The sequence below is a fragment of the Salvelinus sp. IW2-2015 genome, unplaced genomic scaffold, assembly GCF_002910315.2.
Source record: "Salvelinus sp. IW2-2015 unplaced genomic scaffold, ASM291031v2 Un_scaffold3290, whole genome shotgun sequence".
Classification (NCBI taxonomy): Eukaryota; Metazoa; Chordata; class Actinopteri; order Salmoniformes; family Salmonidae; genus Salvelinus; species Salvelinus sp. IW2-2015.
The window spans coordinates 21,549-42,570 of record NW_019944574.1 but is presented as its reverse complement, the minus strand read 5'-3'; the positions used below and the strand labels follow the sequence as shown (position 1 = coordinate 42,570).

At 43.3% G+C, this 21,022-nt stretch overlaps 2 long non-coding RNA genes across 3 annotated transcripts; both read left to right on the top strand.

Annotated features, from left to right (window-relative positions):
* Nucleotides 1-1,953: 1,953 nt before the first annotated feature.
* LOC139025795 (uncharacterized) lies at nt 1,954-7,609 on the top strand. The gene is made up of 4 exons (XR_011477433.1): nt 1,954-2,356; nt 2,548-2,813; nt 3,026-3,132; nt 6,698-7,609. It is a non-coding gene; the product is annotated as an uncharacterized lncRNA (long non-coding RNA).
* Nucleotides 7,610-10,482: 2,873 nt separating this feature from the next.
* On the top strand, nt 10,483-19,493 carry LOC112075618 (uncharacterized). 2 transcript variants are annotated; one of them, XR_011477432.1, is made up of 4 exons: nt 10,483-10,542; nt 12,036-14,471; nt 16,155-16,268; nt 18,742-19,493. It is a non-coding gene; the product is annotated as an uncharacterized lncRNA (long non-coding RNA). The 2 variants fall into 2 exon arrangements; XR_011477431.1 differs by lacking the exon at nt 10,483-10,542 and having other exon boundaries at nt 11,785-14,471.
* Nucleotides 19,494-21,022: the final 1,529 nt, after the last annotated feature.

The window sequence follows — 21,022 nt, the reverse complement described above, 5'->3', positions numbered from 1 at the left end:
ATGATGCCCATGGCTGCCTAAAATATGGCTCCCAATAGAGACAAATGAAAAACATCTGTCTCTGATTGAGAACCACTCACTACCATAGACTTTTCTAAACACCTACACTGAACACTAAACCATCTACTCTACTTAACCCCCTAACAATACAAAACCCTAGACAATACAAAAACACAATACACCCATTCACACCCTGACCTAACTAAAATAATAATGAAAACAAAGATAACTAAGGCCAGGGTGTGACACCTACAGCTTTCCTCATTACAACACTTCAAGGTGTCAATGCCCCAAATTCTGCACTCTTCTGGCAATTAAGCCCATGCTTCCTCAAATAAAGTTATACAACACATCATTCCCTTCACATGTGATGCTGTTAAACAAAGTTAGATGACACATTTTCCCCTTCACACATGACGACGACCCACGGTGATGTCTCCTCCCTGCCCCACTGCTGTTCTACAGCTCTATCAGCTCTGACTGAAACAAAGAATCAGAAGAAGAAAAATCATCAGCAGCAGAAGAGAAGCCAGCCTCGAGCAGCTGGATACAGCATGACCCAGTGGGCTCTGACCCAGGGCTTGAGTTCAACAGGTTGCTTCCATATAAGGTGAACTTCCTCACCAGAATATCTGTACTATAATGGGTCATTCTGATTCCAGCTGCTCGAGGCTGCTCTTCTTCTGCTGCTGATGATTTTTCTTCTTCTGATTCTTTGTTTTACGACCAGCAGAGTCCTGCTGGGGGACTGGAGGAGTCATTAGGTCACCAGGACTTGGGCCAATCACGACAACCCCTCCATGGAGTCATCCAATGGTTGRGAATCCTGTGACCTTGCCTCGTCCAAAAACATTCCMTTACCCCGACCCCCAATAGTCTCTTTATGTATTCTGAAAATAAATAGAAACTCAACTTGCAACAATTTCAAAGTTTGTACMGARTTACAGTTCATATGAGGAAATCAGCCAATTTAAATACATCAATTAGGCCCTAATCTATACCTTAAAAAAAGGTAGAAATTTATATTTTATGAACGTGTTTTTAAAAGGTTGGAATAAATCTTTACATTTCCTTGGTTTTCTCTCGTAAAACCATGCTGACTACAAGTTTAGACAGCTGGCCCTAGACTCATTTAGCTGACATTGGCTAATTGAGTGACTGCTGATGCACAACCAAATGTCAAAATTGCACCTTCTCTACCACAGATTATGTATTAGGTGTTTGGTTGATAATGCACAGCAGTGTACCAGTAGTGGATCCAGAGACCCCCCCCCCCCCTTCCTTCCAAAGGCTTTAAACTTTTAGAGGTTATTAATGTTAAGGCTTTACGAGAGGAAACCAAGGAAATGTAAAGGTTTATACCAACCTTTTAAAAACACGTTCATAAAATATAAACACTGTATATAGACCTAGTAGATAGATATATATATAGATCAGCTGCCTGTCTGACTTGTGTGTAAATAACACAGGCCCAAACGTTTGGTCAGGGAAGGATTATTGTCATTATGTTAGTGATTCTTCACCAACAGTGTTTGCTTGAAGCACTTTACTGTGGCAGTTATAAATGAACCACTTCATAACTATACACCTTGGGCTGTTTGGGAGGGTGCACCATTCTAGAACATTTAGATAGAAAGTGTGGAACAGGCATGGTTCTCAGTCATAAACAGTAGGGCATCATGTGAGCTGCTCTGTACATTGCATTTCTATATAGAACACTCAGAACATCGCCCCACCCACTTAATAAACCCRTGTTCAAACCCTTACTATCCTACAAGTTCTCCCTTAAAGTACATAAGTTCAGAATGTGGATATGAGCTCTTCTCCAGCAATTCCAAGTTTGAGCATTCCTCCCTATGGCCTGCCTTTTCCAACACAAACAAACAGGCCTATTTATAGACMTTGACTCATTGGTCATGTGCTGCTCTACAGCACCACCACTGTTCTGTGCCGTCTGGCAAACATTTCTAACTGCGTCAAGAGTAAAAGAGCTCAGCTCAGAGAGGACATTTGCTGAGAACCCAGAGTTGAGCTACAAGCCATTGTAGGATACCAAGAGTTGAAATGGGTCTTCCAGCCTTGGGTCTGATACCGTTTTTGGGGCCCCTTGCGTTTCCAGTAGCATTGGGAACAATCGCAGTAGGGGGTTTATATTGATTAAGGCGATTCATAAGAAACCTTCGTATCATACCGGAAGTCCCATAATAACACGTTCCGTGATGGTAAAGTCAAATAAAGCTTCTGGAAATGAACCCACTGGAAATGCTGGCAGCAAGAAGACAGAAGGACAACGCAGCAGCAATGAAACTACGATCATAATTGCTTACGGCCTTGGAGTGGTTGACACTTATAAAAAGTAGGTCTATAATTTTTACACATTTCTGTCAAGTCTGCTTTACCCACTGAGTACAATGGGCCTTTTGATTCATGAGAGCATGGATAGGCCATTATTTTCATGATATAATTCCTATTACATTGTAGAATTTCTTTTGAATTGACACAAGAATGATGTTAGCCTACTGATACCTCCTTTTCTCTCCTCATAAGTGTTAAAAAAGGTAGACCATCTCAGTTTGGTCCGGGTAACTTTCGCATAGCAGAGGCAGACCATATTCCACCATTGGCTTCTCTGAGGATAGCCCGAAACCATGAACGACTGGATCGTCTCCTACAAGTGAATCCAAGGCTTCATGAGATGATCATGAGCCTTGATTATGACCCACTGGACAGAACCTGTTAACCATGAGGGTTCTTTACCAGGATCACAGAGATGCTCTGACCACTGGAAACAGCAGGGAATCTCAAGTATCCAGGTGATGCTTTAGAGTAGGCAACACCTTTTCTGTGTTATCCTGTATGGTTTAGCAGATATGGAGGAAAATACATTTCCAGTTATGGAAGAATAGCAAAATGGCCACCATGATGATGATGTGTGATGTCGTACATGGCGCCGTAGTTATTCTCGGCCATCAAAACATAGGTGTAGTTCATCACCTTTTCTGTTATCATGTTTTCTGTGTTCTAGTCGTCTGCTGGCAGAGACAATCCTAGACGGAGATGCTGCACTTATGCTGAGGAAGGCTTTTATCATGGGTCATCCTATATCTTCCTGGCAGCTCAGAGAAGACGCAGGTAAAAACATTGATTATTTTCCTGTTCCCTCATCTTACAGTAGATACTGTAGATCTTTAGCGTCTCTTACAAAGTAACAATTTCACAAAGTTTGTCTTAGTCGCTGAGTTTGCCTGTATGTTATATTAGGAGTATTTTACAAAAAAACTAAGATATGCATAAAGTATATTTCTCACCCGTCCACCATTGATATGGTCTCAGAATATTATCATTTTGAATAATGGAGCATCAGTGGTAACGGCTTTTCCCTCACATCCTCTTCCATCAGAAGAGGAGGAGCGGACGAACCAAACATGCATAGCTGAGTTTGAAACACATAATTTATTAAAGAAAACAACGAACTGCACTAAACTAACAAAAACAAACAAAACGGATTGTAGACAGACCCTAGACGACAACTTACATAAAACAAGCAAGAACGCACGAATAGGGAAACATAGGCTACACAAATGAAACGAGGAAACAAACACAACCGAAAACAGTCCCCGCGTGGTGTACAAGACACAGACACGGAAGACAATCACCCACAACACGAACAAAACTGTGAAAACACCTACCTAAATATGACTCTTAAATTAGAGAGACGCCAAACAACCTGCCTCTAATTACGAGCCATACCCAGCAACCCATAGAAACCAACCATAGAAACCGAAAAACATAGCAATGCCCACCCAACTCACGTCCTGACCAACTAACACATTATAACAAACTAACAGAAATAGGTCAGGAACGTGACATAACCCCCCATAAGGTGCGAACTCCGGGCCGCACCAGCACAAAGTCTAGGGAGGGTCTGGGTGGCGCCTCGACCCACGCCTGGTGGCCAGGCTCCGGCGAGGTCCCACCCCACCATCGTCCAATCCCAGCTTCCATCTCCCCCATAAATTGAATGTCCACCCTCATCCTTACCCCACAAAATCCTCTTGGTAAACATCAACAACAGGGGCGCACCGGAAGAGGGATAGATCAAGACCAGAGGGATACTTAAGACAGAGGATAGATCAGGATTATAGAGGTAGCATCAGGATAGAGAGGGAGATCAGGATAGAGGGCAACTCAGGACTGAAAGGCAGCTTCCGGACGAGAGACAGCTCTGGACTGAGGGGCAGTTCTGGGTAAATACCGCTCCGGGCTAAGGGACAGCTCATGATGGCTAACGGCTCTGGACGCTCATGGCTTGGCTGACGGCTCTGACGCTCATGCTGGCTGACGGCTCTCGACGCTCATGGCTGGCTGACGGCTCTCGACGCTCATGGCTGGCTGACGCTTCGACGCTCATGGCTGGCTGACGGCTCTCGACGCTCATGGCTCGCTGACGGCTCTGGCAGATCCTGTCTGGTTGGCGGCTCTGGCAGATCCTGTCTGGTTGGCGGCTCTGGCAGATCCTGTCTGGTTGGCGGCTTTGGCAGATCCTGTCTGGTTGGCGCTTCTGGCAGATCCTGACTGATAACTGGCTCTAGCGGCTCCTGACTGACTATCGGCTCTGCGGCTCGGACAGACGGGCGCTCTAATGGGCCTCAGGACAGACGGATGGCTCAGACGGCGCTGGGGAGACGGATGGCTCAGACGGCGCTGGGGAGACGGATGGCTCAGACGCGCTGGGGAGACGGATGGCTCAGACGGCGCTGGGGAGACGGATGGCTCAGACGGCGCTGGGGAGACGGATGGCTAGACTGCACCTTCTGGCGGAAGGCTGGCTGCTCCTGTCTGGCGGAAGGCTCTGTAGGCTCATGGCAGACGGGCAGCTTTGCAGGCTCATGGCAGACAGGCAGTTCATGCGCCGTTGGGCAGACGGCAGACCTTGGCCGGCTGAGACGCACTGTAGGCTTGGTGCGTGGTGCCGTAACTGGAGGCACCTGACTGAGGACACGCACTTCAAGCCTAATGCGGGGAGCAGGACAGGGCACCACTGGAACTCTCAAAGCGTGCTATATCCTGGTGCGTGGTAACCGGCACTGGTGGCACCGGGCTGAGTGCACGCACATCAGGACGAGTACGGGGAGAAACAACAGTGTGCACAGGACTTAGGAGACGCACATGTGGCTTAGTGCGCGGTGCCGGAACTGGAGCACTAGGCTGGAGACACGCACTATAGGGAGAGTGCGTGGAGGAGGCACAGGGCTCTGAAAACGCACTGGAAGCCTGGTGCGTGGTGTAGCACTGGTGGTACTGGGCTGGGGCGGGAGGTAATGCCGGAAATACCGGACCGTGAAGGCGTACTGGCTCCCTTGAGCACCGAGCCTGCCCAACCTTACCTGGTTGAATGCTCCCCGTCGCCCGACCAGTGCGGGGAGGTGGAATAACCCGCACCGGGCTATGTAGGCGAACCGGGACACCATGCGTAAGGCTGGTGCCATGTAAGCCGGCCCGAAGAGACGCACTGGAGACCAGACGCGTTGAGCCGGCCTCATGACACCTGGCTCAATGCCCAATCTAGCCCTACCAGTGCGGGGAGGTGGAATAAACCCGCACTGGGCTATGCACTCGTACAGGAGACACCGTGCGCTCTACTGCGTAACACGGCGCCTGCCCGTACTCCCGCTCTCCACGGTAAGCCTGGGAAGTGGGCGCAGGTCTCCTACCTGCCCTTGGCCACTACTCTTAGCTCCCCCCAAGAAATTTTTGGGGTCTCCTCTCGGACTTCCAGCCACGTCTCCTTGCTGCCTCCTCATACCAACGCTCTTGGCTCTCGCTGCTTCCATCTCTCACGAGCGCGGCGTATTTCCCGACTGTGCCCATGACCTCTCCCTCCAATATTTCCTCCCAAGTCCATGATTCCTGTTGTATAATCCTGCTTGAACTCATGCCGCTTGGTTCTGGATTGGTGGGTGATTCTGTAACGGCTTCCTCCTCCTCTTCATCAGAAGAGGAGGAGCAGGGATCGAACCAAAATGCAGCTGAGTTTGAACAACATAATTTATTAAAGAAAAACACGAACTTGACTAAACTAACAAAAACAACAAACGGTGTAGACAGACTAGACGACGAACTTACATAAAACAAGAAGAACGCACGAATAGGAAACTAGGCTACACAAATGAACGAGGAACAAACAAACCGAAAACAGTCCCGCGTGTGTACAGACACAGACACGGAAGACAATCACCCACAACGAACACTGTGAAAACACCTACCTAAATATGACTCTTAATTAGAGAACGCCAAACACCTGCCTCTAATTAAGAGCCATACCAGGCAACCCATAAACCAACATAGAAACAGAAAACATAGAATGCCCACCCAAACTCACGTCCTGACCAACTAACACATATAACAAACTAACAGAAATAGGTCAGAACGTGACAATCAGAGCTAGACTAATAGAAAACATGTGTTTAGTTCCTAGAAATACTGTTATCAACACTTGCTCTTGCTTTTCAGGCGACTTGAAGCTAAATGCCTTGAATGTGTGGGACAATTTGGGATTTCATCAAAAATGGACTAATGATTTTTATTTATTTTTTAAACATAAAAATAAATAAATAAAAATACATAATTGCTTTTTGAGTAAAATGCCACTTTAAAGTTCACATTTTCCCTATTTGAAACMATGTACTTATTCTAGGATTGGCCGCACCATATACCGATGGTAACATTGACATGTCTGATGAAGGKACAAGGGACTACTACAGATATGGCTACATTGAGCTGGTCAAAGCATACCACAAGAAGGGGATAATCGACAAGAATCAAGCAAAAAAGCTAATTTCATGGGTGGAAAGAGACATGCACCTGGACCGGGATACCCAAGAGTATGAGGAGATCCTTGATTACATTAAACGTCATTTTCGTGTTTTCCGGTGGTAGAAATGGCAACTCAGACAATACAGAGTAAATACAGATTGTGTACTCTAACGGGAGTTCCCAAGTTAAAAACGTTTCTATGATATGCAAATTATGGGATTCAGTATTGTTGGATTCTAGTTTGAAATATACTAATTCCTGTGACCATTCTAGAACTCATTGATTAATTTACATGTATAAGGAATGCATATGCTGGGGTCAAGGAAGGGTAGATAGGGACTTATGGAAAGTTACTGAGTGTAGAAAGTTCATATTCTGCTCCCTGTTTCTAAGGAGGGAGTTGAAGGGCAATAGTTAGTCTCTGATAAGGAAGGCCAGCTGAGGAACTAGGGAGGAGCGAGGAATGCGTCTCGAGGTCAAGTCAACAGATGAAGTGAGAAGAAACCTCTGGGAGGCAGGCCAGAGAGACCCACCACAACGACTCTCCTACTACAGTCCTATTTCACACATACACTTCCACGCATGAAGGTTTAAGTATCAGGCAGGGCTATGACTACACCAGTGAGAGGAACCAATTAAGTTTCTGCCTAGCAACAGAGATGTATTGGCTGTATAGATGTGTAAGGACATGATCCCACATATTAGAAGGTAATACATATATGTGCTTGTGTAATCATGCCTTGTCTTTGCAGCTGTATGACCCAGTGGGTGAATAAARTTGGTTTGAGGTTTGTGTAGTCGTCCGTTTGAGTTTTTACTCCGTTTGTTCAGAATCTAACAGTATAAATATCATAATGAGGAGTATAATTTATTGTTGATAATTGTTGCAAAGTTTTTTTGGCCTACTGGTATAGTCGGTGCCTGGTAGGTTATGTTCAGCAGTGTACTAGTAGTAGATCCTGTCTGCCTGTGGCATTGGTAAATGTACAGCCTATAGATTCTCTGCAAAATGTTTAGATTTCCTGAATCTCTGCATTTATTGTAACATTATGCAGCATAAATCAGCTATTTTGGAAGCAGCAGACAGTGAGTGGACACTTTCTTATTTGTATTAGATCTTCTGTTTGTCCAGCTCCTGTGTACATTTTAGCTGTGTGTAAATCCCTCTACTTTCACAGATCCTTCATCTACCTGAAGAGTGCAGTAGCAGGTGTCCACCTGTTGATGGTGCCGTCCTCTTTGATAATACAATTCTGAGGCCCTGGTAGATAAATGTGATCAACGCTGCCGTGTGTTTTGTCCATAATTATGACACACCAGTGGACAATTGTAACGATGTACGCTGAGAGTCGGGAAGCAAGTTCAGGGAGTGAATACATTTAATTAACAAATTAACAAAACAAGAAACACAAACAGCGCACCGACATGAAACAACAACAATGACGACTGGTGAAGGAACCAAAGGGAGTGACATAGAAAGGGCAGGTAATCAAGGAGGTGATGGAGTCCAGGTGAGTGTCATTATGCGCGTAACGCTGGTGACAGGTGTGCGCCCTAACAAGCAGCCTGGTGACCTAGAGGCCAGAGGGGGAGCACAGGTGACAACAACACACATCAGGCAGTCATTGTACTGTTAAAACATAATTAAGGAAACTTTCAGAAGTTTCTGACCACTGTAAAAATGCTTGTAAACATCAGTAATGGATCCTCGTTAAAGGATTTAAAGCGTATTCATTCCAATTACAGGGCCTTGAAAGAGTTATTTGTTATTTTTGGTCACTAATTTGCATGCCTGCTGCCTTCCTTGGATGTGGTAGCCGTTTCTCAGGTTCCCTCTCCGGAATCAAACCCTGATTCCCCCATTAACCGTGGTCACCATGGTAGGCACAGAAACTACCATTGAAAGTTGATTAGGGCAGACATTAGAATGAGACGCCAGTGGCACAAAGCTTCACCAACAGCATCCAGGGCACCCGGGAGCACCCTGTATGGGTTTTGGGTCTGATAAATGCATGTGTCCCTGAAGGTCAACACTTGTTGGCATATCTTATCTCTAGGATTACCACAGCTATCCAAGTAGCATTGGGGCGATCAATGGAACCACAACTGATTGAAGGAGCCATTCACAGTTTCACTGTACCAACCGTGTGTACTAAGACTTGCATGGCTTTGGGACAAGAACATGGCAGGATCAACCAGGTAGAGCAGGGGGGAACAGTCTCCAAAAGAGGCATGGCTGATGGGGGGCCTCCCAGGGTGGATCACGTGGTCCCGGTGTGGCTCAGTTGGTAGAGCATGGCCTTGCAACGCCAGGGTTGTGGTTCATTCCCCACGGGGGGACCAGGATGAATATGTATGAACTTTCCAATTTGTAAGTCGCTCTGGATAAGAGCGTCTGCTAAATGACTTAAATGTATATGTAAATCATGGTCAGGAGGGTGAACTGGTAGGACAGTCAGAGAGGGAGCAAGGGGATGGATTGGTCTAATGCAAGGAGCGACAAACAGGAAGGCAAATAGCCTGGGTAGCCATTTGATTAGCTGTTCAGGAGTCTTATGGCTTGGGGGTAGAAGCTGTTAAGGAGCCTTTTGGACCTAGACTTGGCTCTCCGGTACCGCTTGCCGTGGGTAGCGGTATTTTAAACAATGTTTTTGTATTTAAAGCTGTTGAATGTAGACTTCTGGTGCAACGCTGTCTGTATAAGTACACCTTGGACAAAATGTTCTTTGGTGACATTTTGAAGAAATCATATGAAACTTCACTGAATGATACTAGTGTCATAATGTTGCCCTCTACCCCCCCCCCCCCCCCCTCTGCACCAGTCTTTTCTATGCACCATCCCCTACTCGGCACATCTCTCTCTGTCTCTACAACCAGGCTGCTGTGGTCAGAGAGGTCGTAAATTCCTAGGGAAGATCCTGCTCATGGCCAGATAGTATAAGAGGAGAGAGCGAGTTCATAGAGAGAACAAAGGAATTCTCTTCCACTCACAGAATGGAGAACCGAACGACATTTATGTTCTGGAGAAGGTATATAAGATCGGTGAAGAATCCAATCTATGAACTGGTCCTTTGGTACAATTTTGTGAAACTCATGGAACAATACGGCCATTACAATAAGCGACTTGTTTTACAATAGCCTCAGATATGAGGCTTACATCTAATTGTTTATAAGATGAATGAGTGAGGATGATATGTTTGTGAAATATATAATGTGATTGGACTGTTTAATGAAGGAAACTCCAATTCCTTTGAGTTTAACTAATCAGAGGACGCCCATGAGCACAGTTATGGTCGGGCATCCTGGACAGGCCTTTTCTGCTCTTGGAATAAACCCCACCGGATTTTCTATCCCAACCGAGCTTACCTCATTACGAGATGGCTAAAGGTTGCAGACCAGCTTACCACGAGAGGGCAAGGTTTGAGTAGAGACTAAACCTAAGGTTTGAATAGATGGCTGAATCTTTTAACCATACCACGTGTTAAACTCTTAGACTATTGATATCGACGAATAGAACAAGTCTTTGATATTAATTACTAGTCTGCTGCTAGGAATTCGGTATCATTGAACACGAAGACCGACAACCGCCGAAACCACTATTCTATAACGACATGAATGAAAGTCCTCTGAACTATCTATTCTAACCACGAAACGAGACAGAGAGAGGGCGGACAGACTCTCCAACAGAAACAAACTTTTCAACAGAGATCCGACGACACACTGAGCGTAAATATATATATTGATTGCATTGTTCCCAATGAGTGAGCATTCATGTGCAAAGAATTAGCATTTCAATGTTATAAATATCACTCTGTCTAACAGCCGCATGCGGTTTAGCCTAGGGCACATCGCTATAATTTCTTTGTAACCATATTACCGTTTGTTATGCATTTCTGTGAGTATTAGTTAGTAATAAATATTTTAAGACATTGATGTATGGATGATCATAGTGAAGACTGGGTTCGTGCAGATAAACAACAATTAGACGTTTGGAATGAGACTGACGTGAGGTAAATAATTTCATTAATTCGAAGACTAATTGATCAGATATTAAGATATCTGAAAGTTTATATAGGAAAATTATAACTTTGTAATCTGAATATTTTCTTGGTGCCCGACTTCCTAGTTATTACAGTTACATGATTAATCAGTTTAATTGCGTAATAATAATTACAGAGAGTTATTTGATAAATAAGTATTCAGTTTAATGATGCCAAAGACACGGCACTAGACACCTTTAAAATGCATAATATATTACCCATTTTTTGATAAGTACAACTTTAACTTCTCTAGAAACTCTAAAGTACAACATCTACCACAGCTCTAAAACATGTGTCTTCCCTCTCACCTGCACCTTCGCCTGGGCAGCCACACCTTAAACAMAATGATCAATCACATTTCTCAATGCATCAATCAATAGCGCTCAATTAGGAGCACATGGTAGGAGCATGCACAGTAATCAAGAGGATTTCTTAAGCACGCAAAATAGTTCTACCTGAAATCAAAAAGTTTCTACCTGGAACCAAAATGGGTTATCCTATGGGGACTGCCAAATAACCTTTTTGGAACCCTTTTTTTCTAAGTGTGTTTAAAGAGTAGGTCTATAATTTTGCTTAATTTTTGTGTGGAAGTACAGGTAGACCTAGGCCTAAACTCATAAACCCACAACCAAATATTGCATTGCAGATAGAAAGGCCATGAAAAGAGTCAACATGATTCCTTGATCTCCATGTCGGAGAGACATGTTTGTTCCACATAGCATATTTCTGTCTGAATGTGTGTGTACAGTATGTGGGTGCTCACATGTGCACACGTGTGTATGTATCCAGGCACTCCTCAGCAGGCACTCCTCACCCAGCAATGTATAAAATCTCTCTTTCTCTTTCACTTAGAAACACACACGCACACACACACACACACTTAGAACTTGGACTCATTGGTCATATATTGCACAACTCCGCCCATCCCACAAGCCGCATGACAAACCTGTCTATGTGTCAAGATTATACATTTTCAGAGTTAAGATCAGAGAGGACACATTTCCTGAGAACCAAGAGCAAGACATTGCAGACTACCAGTAGTTGAAATGGGTCTTCCAGCCCTCGGGCTGTTAGGGTTCCTGGGGCCAGTAGGGTGGGGGGCAGCAGCGCTGGTAGGGGTGGTTATATTTATTAAGGTGGTAAAAAGAAACAGAGAGAAGAAACTTTGTATTTCTCCAGGAACTCACAAGTGTTTTGGTGACGAGAGAACATGGTTCAAGGAGGAAAAGTCTAATGAAGATTTTGGAAAAACTGGAAACGCGAGGAAGAAAGGAGAAGAACGTGCCGTCATGACGAACATGATGATGACATAATAAAAGGTTACGGCCTTGGACATGTTCACAAATATAAAAGTAAGTCTATCATTTCGGTACATTTTTGTGTGGAGGTACAGGTAGACCTAGGCCTAATCTCATCAACCCAGAATCAAATACTGTGTGAGCGGAGTACTTCAGCATCTACTCGATTTTCTGGGTTCTGAGTGGATGACAGGGAGATATTGGACTGGTGTGAGAGGCAGAACCATGGTGGATCCATTTTGGTAACAGACAAGTCCACCTCACACACTTTCCTTAAGCGTGATTTCTGACCTTAAACTTAATCAGAGTCTATTGACGGACCTGTGCGTCAATCTAAGTAACATAATAAAAATATCCCAACAAAATCTGTCAGTTTAAACTGAAGATATCAGATATTTTGGCATGAGCTGCGTCTCAACCCACTGCATCGGCCTATGTCGGCCTTCCGCATCTGTAGTGGAAGGTGGCCGAACTACAGACCATGTGAGACATCCCAAAAATCGGTCTTCTCACGAAAACGTCTGTGGCGTCCAAAACGTTTGTCCTACAAACTTATGGAAAGGGGAGAATGAACACGATGGGATTCTCCGATTTGCTCTATGGCCCACACAAGTGTCCCAGTACTCGTCTGAAGTTAACCCATACAAACCAATGGAAATCTGAAGGTAACCCATTCAAACTAATGAAAGTATTGAGGTAGTTTTGTGCCCCCCAAAATAAGGTGTTAAATATCTGTAAAAAAAAAAAAATCACTTCTGTCATTTATCTGCATGTCCAACCCTTATATTTAGCCTCACAATGAAGTGTTTCACCAGTTTATTTTCAGGACAACCAGGGCTACAAGTAAAGCACAAAAACAGTTGCGTTCATGAGTTTTATTGATGAATGTCAATCAGAAAAATAATGTCCGCCAAACAAAAACCTGATTAAAATGAATTTATAAGAATGCTGTAAGTATAGAAATTGTTTGCTCAGTGGGAAATTAATATTCAACTAGTCAGTGACAACTGTGTGGAGTTTGTGACAGCAACTATGTGAACTTATTACAGTATTATAGACCCTACTGATTTCCTTTGATCTTCTATGTAGAATAAGTCTTTACCTTCGAACTACTATTGTGTAGCTTGTGAGCATCATAGAGAATGTTTGTGTACATGTTTGTGAGAGTCTCAATAGTTTGGAGCTCAAACCATTCGAACTCAACCAACATTTTTGTGAGAATTACCGCTCCTGGACCCCTTCGGGATCCGCCCTTGTCTCACAAACATTGCTACCGTTAATCACACAGACTAATGGTTACTATCAATGGACGCAGAAGAAATAGAGGAACAACAAACACACAATGTTTAAAAGGGGTTAGAAGCCCCAAGCTCCGGTGTCATGATTAAAGTCTACTTTGATAGCTGAATACAATAGGCCTTGTTATGGATAGGCCTAGGACATAATGGTCATGACAGYATGTATATAATTCCAACTGCATTGACAAAATAATGATCTTGTCCACCAGCTGGCTCTCTGTCGAACCGTATGGTTTCACAGGGCCTCAGAATGTAAGTTGAATMGATGTCTATGGCAGAAGCGGATGAAACAACCGCTGGTTTTAATTGAATGATCTCTCAGTCTATCCTCTAGCGTAATCCTTAGAACCTACTCCCTACATTGTGGTCTTCAAACGCCAGCACCACAAGTGATTTAAAGTGAGCGTAGAAAATCGGAAAGTACGCATCATAGAAATACTTTTCAATTGGGCTTCTCAAAAATAATACAGTCAATGTGATTTAACATACTTTTTTTAAAGTCCCATCTAATACAACTGTCACAGGCTCGCTCCACATTCCCACCTCGATTTAGAGCCACGCCTCATACTCGTGTGATTCACTCAGAATTTAAATCGATTAGCATTTCACTCAGTAAATCCACACACCCTAAATTCCAAATAGTCCCACACTGTTACCAGGCTGTTACCAGGCGCCAGCAATTCGAGACTGAGGACGAGGTTAACAAACAAATGATGTAAACCTAACCTACTAATTATTCTTCTCTCCTCATAAGTGACAAAAAATGTAGACCATCTCGGCGTGATAAGGAGAATAAAGGCATTACAGAGGCAGACCATAATCCACCTAAAGATTCTCTGAAGAAGGCCCTAAACCATGTACGACTGGATCGTCTCCTACAAGTGAATCCAAGGCTTCATGAGATGATCATGAGCCTTGATTATGACCCAACTGGACAGAACCTGTTAACCATGAGGGTTCTTTACCAGGATCACAGAGATGCTCTGAACTGGTAGCAGCAAAGAATGTAAAATATGCAGGTGAATGCTTTAGAAATGCTCAAGGCTTCCCCCAATGTGTTGTACTAGTTCCCTACCCTTTATAGATTGTAAATGGTTATTAATCTTTTGAGCAAAGCGTTGGGGTCAATTCATGAAGCATCATTTGAATTGAATTTCAATTGCAGGAAGTATATTTTAATTCAAAGAATTCAAGCAATTCAACTGAGACGTGAAACATGAAAGTCTCTTTCATTTGACAAATGTTTTATCCAAAGGATATGCCACTTATTAATGCAATGAATACACATACCATTCAAATATTAGTTTTATTATAACTGAGTATTTTTCTTTGTCATGAATGTTAGATTGTTCCCTTCCATACTGTAGTGTTTGATGTAATGCATTCTTGCCAAAAAAATATCTGATGGATATTATATATTATATATATTATATATTTTCATAGACTATGAAATATTGAGGGATTAATGAATTATTTATAGACAACCACAATATGATCTTAGAATATTTCCAGACCACTGTAATTAATCAAAATTGTTTTAAGGAGAATGCATTTTTTAAATTAGATGTCATCTACATGGTGTTGGTAACCATACATGACAGCCTGGTCTCATAGTCTAGACATGACATAGTGAATGTAAATCCAGGACACAATTTAGTATGACATGTTACGTTTGGTATGGTTACATAAGGCAGATGGTAACTTAAGGCAAAACGAAAGTAGGGTGGTTGGTTGGGGTGGATGGGTGGGCCGTTTTCCTATTTTAGCTAATTAGCAACTTTTCAACTACTTACTACTTTTTAGCTACTTTGCACTACTTAGAATATTAGCTACCTTCCCGACCTTAACCTTTTTAACTAACTTCTTCCCTAACCTAACCTAACCATTTCAGCTAACCGTACCCTAACCCTTTAATTAACTAATAAACTTAACCCTAACCTTAATTTCTAACCTTACCCCTAGTCTAGCTAACATTAGCTAGCTAGCTTAATGTTAGCCACCTAGCAAGAATTATTGTACGTTTTGTAACATATTGTGCGTTTTGCAAATTTGTATATAATATCGAATGTAATTCGTACCATTCATACGAAATGGGTGATGGACAATTTAAGGCATACCATGAGAAAACCATGCAAAACCTATCATAATAAATTGATACGTACAGAATAATACAACTATCAATCATGATCAGACCAGGTTGTATATGATGTCAAAATAAACATTTCTATGGTGATAGAATAAATAAGCAATTTGAATTTCATGGAAATTAAATTAAACTTTAAATCTAATTCTAAAAGTAATTCAAATTCTGCTTCCTAATTCAAGAGTTAAATAAAAATTAAAGAGCAATTCTCAATTCAGAATTGACCCAACCCTGCTTGAGTGGGTGAACAAGTGTAAACTTAATTGGAAATTGGAGGGAAAAAACAGAAACAACCCCCTTACCCTTACAATGACAGACTTTTCTTGGTTACAAATGATAAATTAACAAAATTCCTGAAAGTAACTGTTTTTTTTAAACGTTTCCATTGAGGATTTTGAAAGGAATATTATTTTTCTTTGCAGTCCTATTATACCTATCCCATATTTTCATAAAACACAAAATTCCACGGAGGTAGGTGTAGATGTTGTTTCTGGACATGACCTGTGCAGCTCCCCTGCTCTGTTGTGCTATCTTTAATGCTTACCCCTCCTGTTCACAGGTGGCTTCTGACACAAACAATTCTAAGCGGAAAAGATGATTGTGCAGTAAAAATGCTGAAGCAAGCTTTTCATGGATCATCCTATAGCTTCCCAGATGCTCAGATATGATGCTGGTAAAAAATATATATACATATATACACTCCGGTCAAAAGTTTTAAGAAAACCTGCTCATTCAAAGGTTTTTCTTTTTATTTTTACTATGTTCTATATTGTAGAATAATAGTGATGACATCAACACTATGAAATAACACATATGGGATTATGTAGTAACCAAAAAAGTGTTACAATACTTTTCTTCAAATAGCCACCCTTTGCCTTGATGACAGCTTTGCACACTCTTGGCATTCTCTCAACCAGCTTCATGAGGTAGTCACCTGGAATGCATTTCAATTAACAGGTGTGCCTTGTTAAAAAAATATTTGTGGAATTTCTTCCCTTAATGCGTTTGAGCCAATCAGTTGGGTTGTGACAAGGTAGGGTGGCTATACAGAAGATAGTCCTATTTGGTAAACACCAAGTCCATATTATGGCAAGAACAGCTCAAATAACAAAGAAAAACGACAGTCCATCATTACTTTAAGACATGAAGGTCAGTCATAAGGAACATTTCAAGAACTTTGAACGTTTCTTCAAGTGCTGTCGCAAAAAACCATCAAACATTATGATGAAATTGTCTCTCATGAGGACCGCCACAGGAAAGGAAGACCAAGAGTTACTCTGCTGCAGAGGTTAAGTTCATCAGAGTTAGCTGCCTCAGAAGTTGCAGCCCAAATAAATGCTTCACAGAGTTCAAGTAACGAACATATCTCAATATCAACTGTTCAGAGGAGACGGAGTGAATCAGGCCTTCATGGTCCAATTGTGCAAATAAACCATGACTAAAGGACACGTAAGAAGAAGAGACTTGCTCGGGCCAAGAAACACGACCAATGGACATTAGACCGACGGAAATTTGTCCTTTGGTCTGGAGTCCAAATTGAGAGTTTTGGTTCAACCGCTGTGTCTTTGTAAATGCGGTGTTGGGTGAACGGATTATCTCTGCATGTGTATTTCCCACTGTAAAGCATGGAGGAGGAGTGTGATGGTGTGGGTGTCACGATCGTCAAGGGACTGAGAGAGGACAAGGCGAGCGCGTGGAAAGTACATCTTCTTTTATTTTAAGAAGGAAAAAACAAAACAACAAACGAACGTGAGCTATACAAAATCAGTGCTGACAAAAACCTTCGACATAGACAATTACCAATACATGATGCCCATGGCTCTAAAATATGGCTCCCAATCAGAGACAAATGAAAAACTCTGTTCTGATTGAGAACCATCAGGAACATAGACATACCTAGACAATCACTCAACATAGACTTTTCTAAACACCTACACTGAACACTAAACCATCTACTCTACTTAAACCCCCTAAACTACAACTAGACAATACAAAAACACATACTTACATCCATGTCACACCTGACTAACTAAAATAATAATGAAACAAAGATAACTAAGGCCAGGGCGTGACAGTGGGGGTGCTTTGCTGGTGACACTGTCTGTGATTTATATTGTAGAATTCATTTAGAACACACTTTACCAGCTTGGCTACCACAGCATTCTGCAGCAATACACCATCCCATCTGGTTTGGGCTTAGTGCGACTATCATTTGTTTTTAAACAGGACAATGACCCAACACACCTCCAGACTGTGTAAGAGCTATTTTACCAAGAAGGAGAATATGGCGTGCTGCATCAGATGACTGGCCTCATCCAAATTGCGATGGTCTGGGATGAGTTGGACCTCAGAGTGAAATAAAAGCAGCCAACAAGTGCTCAGCATATGTAGGAACTCCTTCAAGACTGTTGGAAAAGCATTCCAGGTGAAGCTGGTTGAGAGAATGCCAAGAGTGTGCAAAGCTGTCATCAAGACAAAGGGTGGCTACTTTGAATAATCGCAAACATAAAATATATTTTTATTTGTTTAACACTTTTTTGGTTACTACATGATTCCATGTGTTATTTCAGAGTTTTGATGTCTTCACTATTATTCTACAATGTAGAAAATAGTAAAAATAAAGAAAACCTTCAATGAGTAGGTGTTCTTAAATGTTTGACAGTAGTGTATATATTCCCCTCATCATATGGATATTTAGTGTTAAAGATAAATCTTACAAAGGTATCCAGTGTTTGTCTTTCCGTCAATGTTTTAGATTGTTTAATGAACTTGTAGTAGCCTAGGCACCCAATAGCACACCCGGCGCTAGATCTGCACTATCATTTAGCATAGCTGCGGGAAGATGTTTGGGGGTGACGGTGCTATGATTTGGCATAAAAAAAGCCAGTGCACTACTTTTGTGAGATTATTTGTTTTTGTGTGTAATTTTTTGTATTAGTATGATTTTTCTACGGGAGACACGACTGTATTACCGGATATGCACATCAAGCCTAGCTAGATGATAGTGCAGATCTAGCACCCATGCACTATTGGCTGCCTAGGCAAAATGTGTAGTTGAGAAGGACTAGTGTTTGAATCACTAACATTAATTCTCTCAACGTGTAAAAAATCCCTTGTAAATGTGAAAATCTGCACTGTTATTGTAGGATTTGTTGACGCCGCACTACGTACAGAGGGTAAAGTTGACATGTCTGATGAAGGCACAAGGAGCTACTACAGATATGGCCACACTGACCTGGTCGATGAATATCTCTACAAGGGGATAATCAACGATGGTCAAGCAAAAGACCTCAAAATATGGGTGAAAAGAGAGATGCATCTGGACCGGGATACCCCAGAGTATAAGGAGATCCTTRAAGACATTAATGATTGTTTCTAGGACTGCTTTCATATGTTGTAGGCTTACTCTTACAGCAGTATCCAAGTGAAAAGAATCAAAAGTATACCTTCCATCACTTAGTGATCATATTTTGGAGTAGCCTACAATTTCATGAATTTCATGTTGATAATCTCATTTTATAATTATAATGTTTTGCTTTACAAAATTATTGGTTAATTATGTGCAGCATTGTGCTACACAATTAAATAGCCTCTAGAAGCGTATCTGTCACGCCCTGACCATAGAGAGCCCTCGGGGTTCTCTATGGTGTTTTAGGTCAGGGCGTGACTAGGGGGTTTTCTAGGTATTACATTTCTATGTTGGTGTGTGTGTATGGTTCCCAATTAGAGGCAGCTGAATATCGTTACCTCTGATTGGGGATCATACTTAGTGTGTCCTTTTCCCCACCTGCTATGTGGGATATTGTTTTGTATGAGTGCTCATGTGCGCTACGTATTTCACGATCGTTTTATCTTTGTTGTTTTGGAAGTTTCACTATCATTAAAATGTGGAACTCTACACACGCTGCACCTTGGTCCAATTATTCATACGACGGTCGTGACATTATCACTGTTTAAAGTCTCTTTCTAATCTACATTTATCTGGAGGTCTTCATATTGACCACATTGGTAAATGTATAGACTTCCTGTAAAATGTATAGATTAGACACCCTGAGGTGTGTGTCCTCAGCCCGGTACAGCACAGTTCCGGCACCACGCACCAGGCCTACAGTGCACCTCGGCAGTCCACAGCGTCCGGCGACAGTACCCAGTCCAGAGCGTCCGGCGACAGTACCCAGTCCAGAGCGTCCGGCGACAGTACCCAGTCCAGAGCGTCCGGCGACAGTACCCAGTCCAGAGCGTCCGGCGACAGTACCCAGTCCAGAGCGTCCGGCGACAGTACCCAGTCCAGAGCGTCGGCGACAGTACCCAGTCCAGAGCGTCCGCGACAGTACCCAGTCCAGAGCGTCCGGCGACAGTACCCAGTCCAGAGCGTCCGGCGACAGTACCAGTCCAGAGCGTCCGGCGACAGTACCCAGTCCAGAGCGTCGGCGACAGTACCAGTCAGAGCGTCCGGCGACAGTACCCAGTCCAGAGTGTCCGGCGACAGTACCCAGTCCAGAGCGTCCGGCGACAGTTCACAGACCGGAACCTCCAACGACGGGCCACCGTCCAGAACCTCCAGCCGGGCCACAGTCTGGAACCTCCAACGACGGGCCACAGTCTGGAACCTCCAACGACGGGCCACAGTCTGGAACCTCCAACGACGGGCCACAGTCCGGAACCTCCAAAGATGGGCCATAGTCCGGAACCTCCTACGGCGGGCCACAGTCCGGAACCTCCAACGGCGGGCCACAGTCCGTAACCTCCTACGGCGGGCCCAAGTCCAGAACCTCCAGAGACGGGCCACAGTCCGGAGCCTCCAGCGACGATCCCCAGTCCGGAGCCTCCAGCGACGATCCCCAGTCCGGAGCCTCCAGCGACGATCCCCAGTCCGGAGCCTCCAGCTACGATCTCCAGTCCGGAGCCTCCAGCGACGATCTCCAGTCCGAAGCCTCCAGCGACGATCCCCAGTCCGGAGCCTCCAGCTACGATCCCCAGTCCGGAGCCACCAGCGACGGTCCCCAGTCCGGAGCCTCCAGCGACGATCCCCAATCCGGGGTCTCCAGCGACGGTCCCCAGTCCGGGGTCTCCAGCGACGGTCCCCAGTCCAGAACATTGTTTAGTGTTCTTCGTGTTCTTTCTTTATTAAAAGAAAAGAATGTATTCAAATCACGCTGCGCCTTGGTCTCCTCTATACGACGAACGTGACAAAAATATATTGAACAAAAATATAAATGCAACATGCAGCAATTTCTAAGATTTTACTGAATTCAAGTTCATATGAGGAAATAGTCAATTTAAATGCATTCATTAGGCCTAATCTATGGATTTTAAATGACTGCGAATACAGATATGTATCTGTTGGTCACAGATACCTTTAAAAAATGGGCCTCACAATAGGGCTTAGGATCTCTTCTCGTTATTTCTGTGCATTCAAATTGCCAT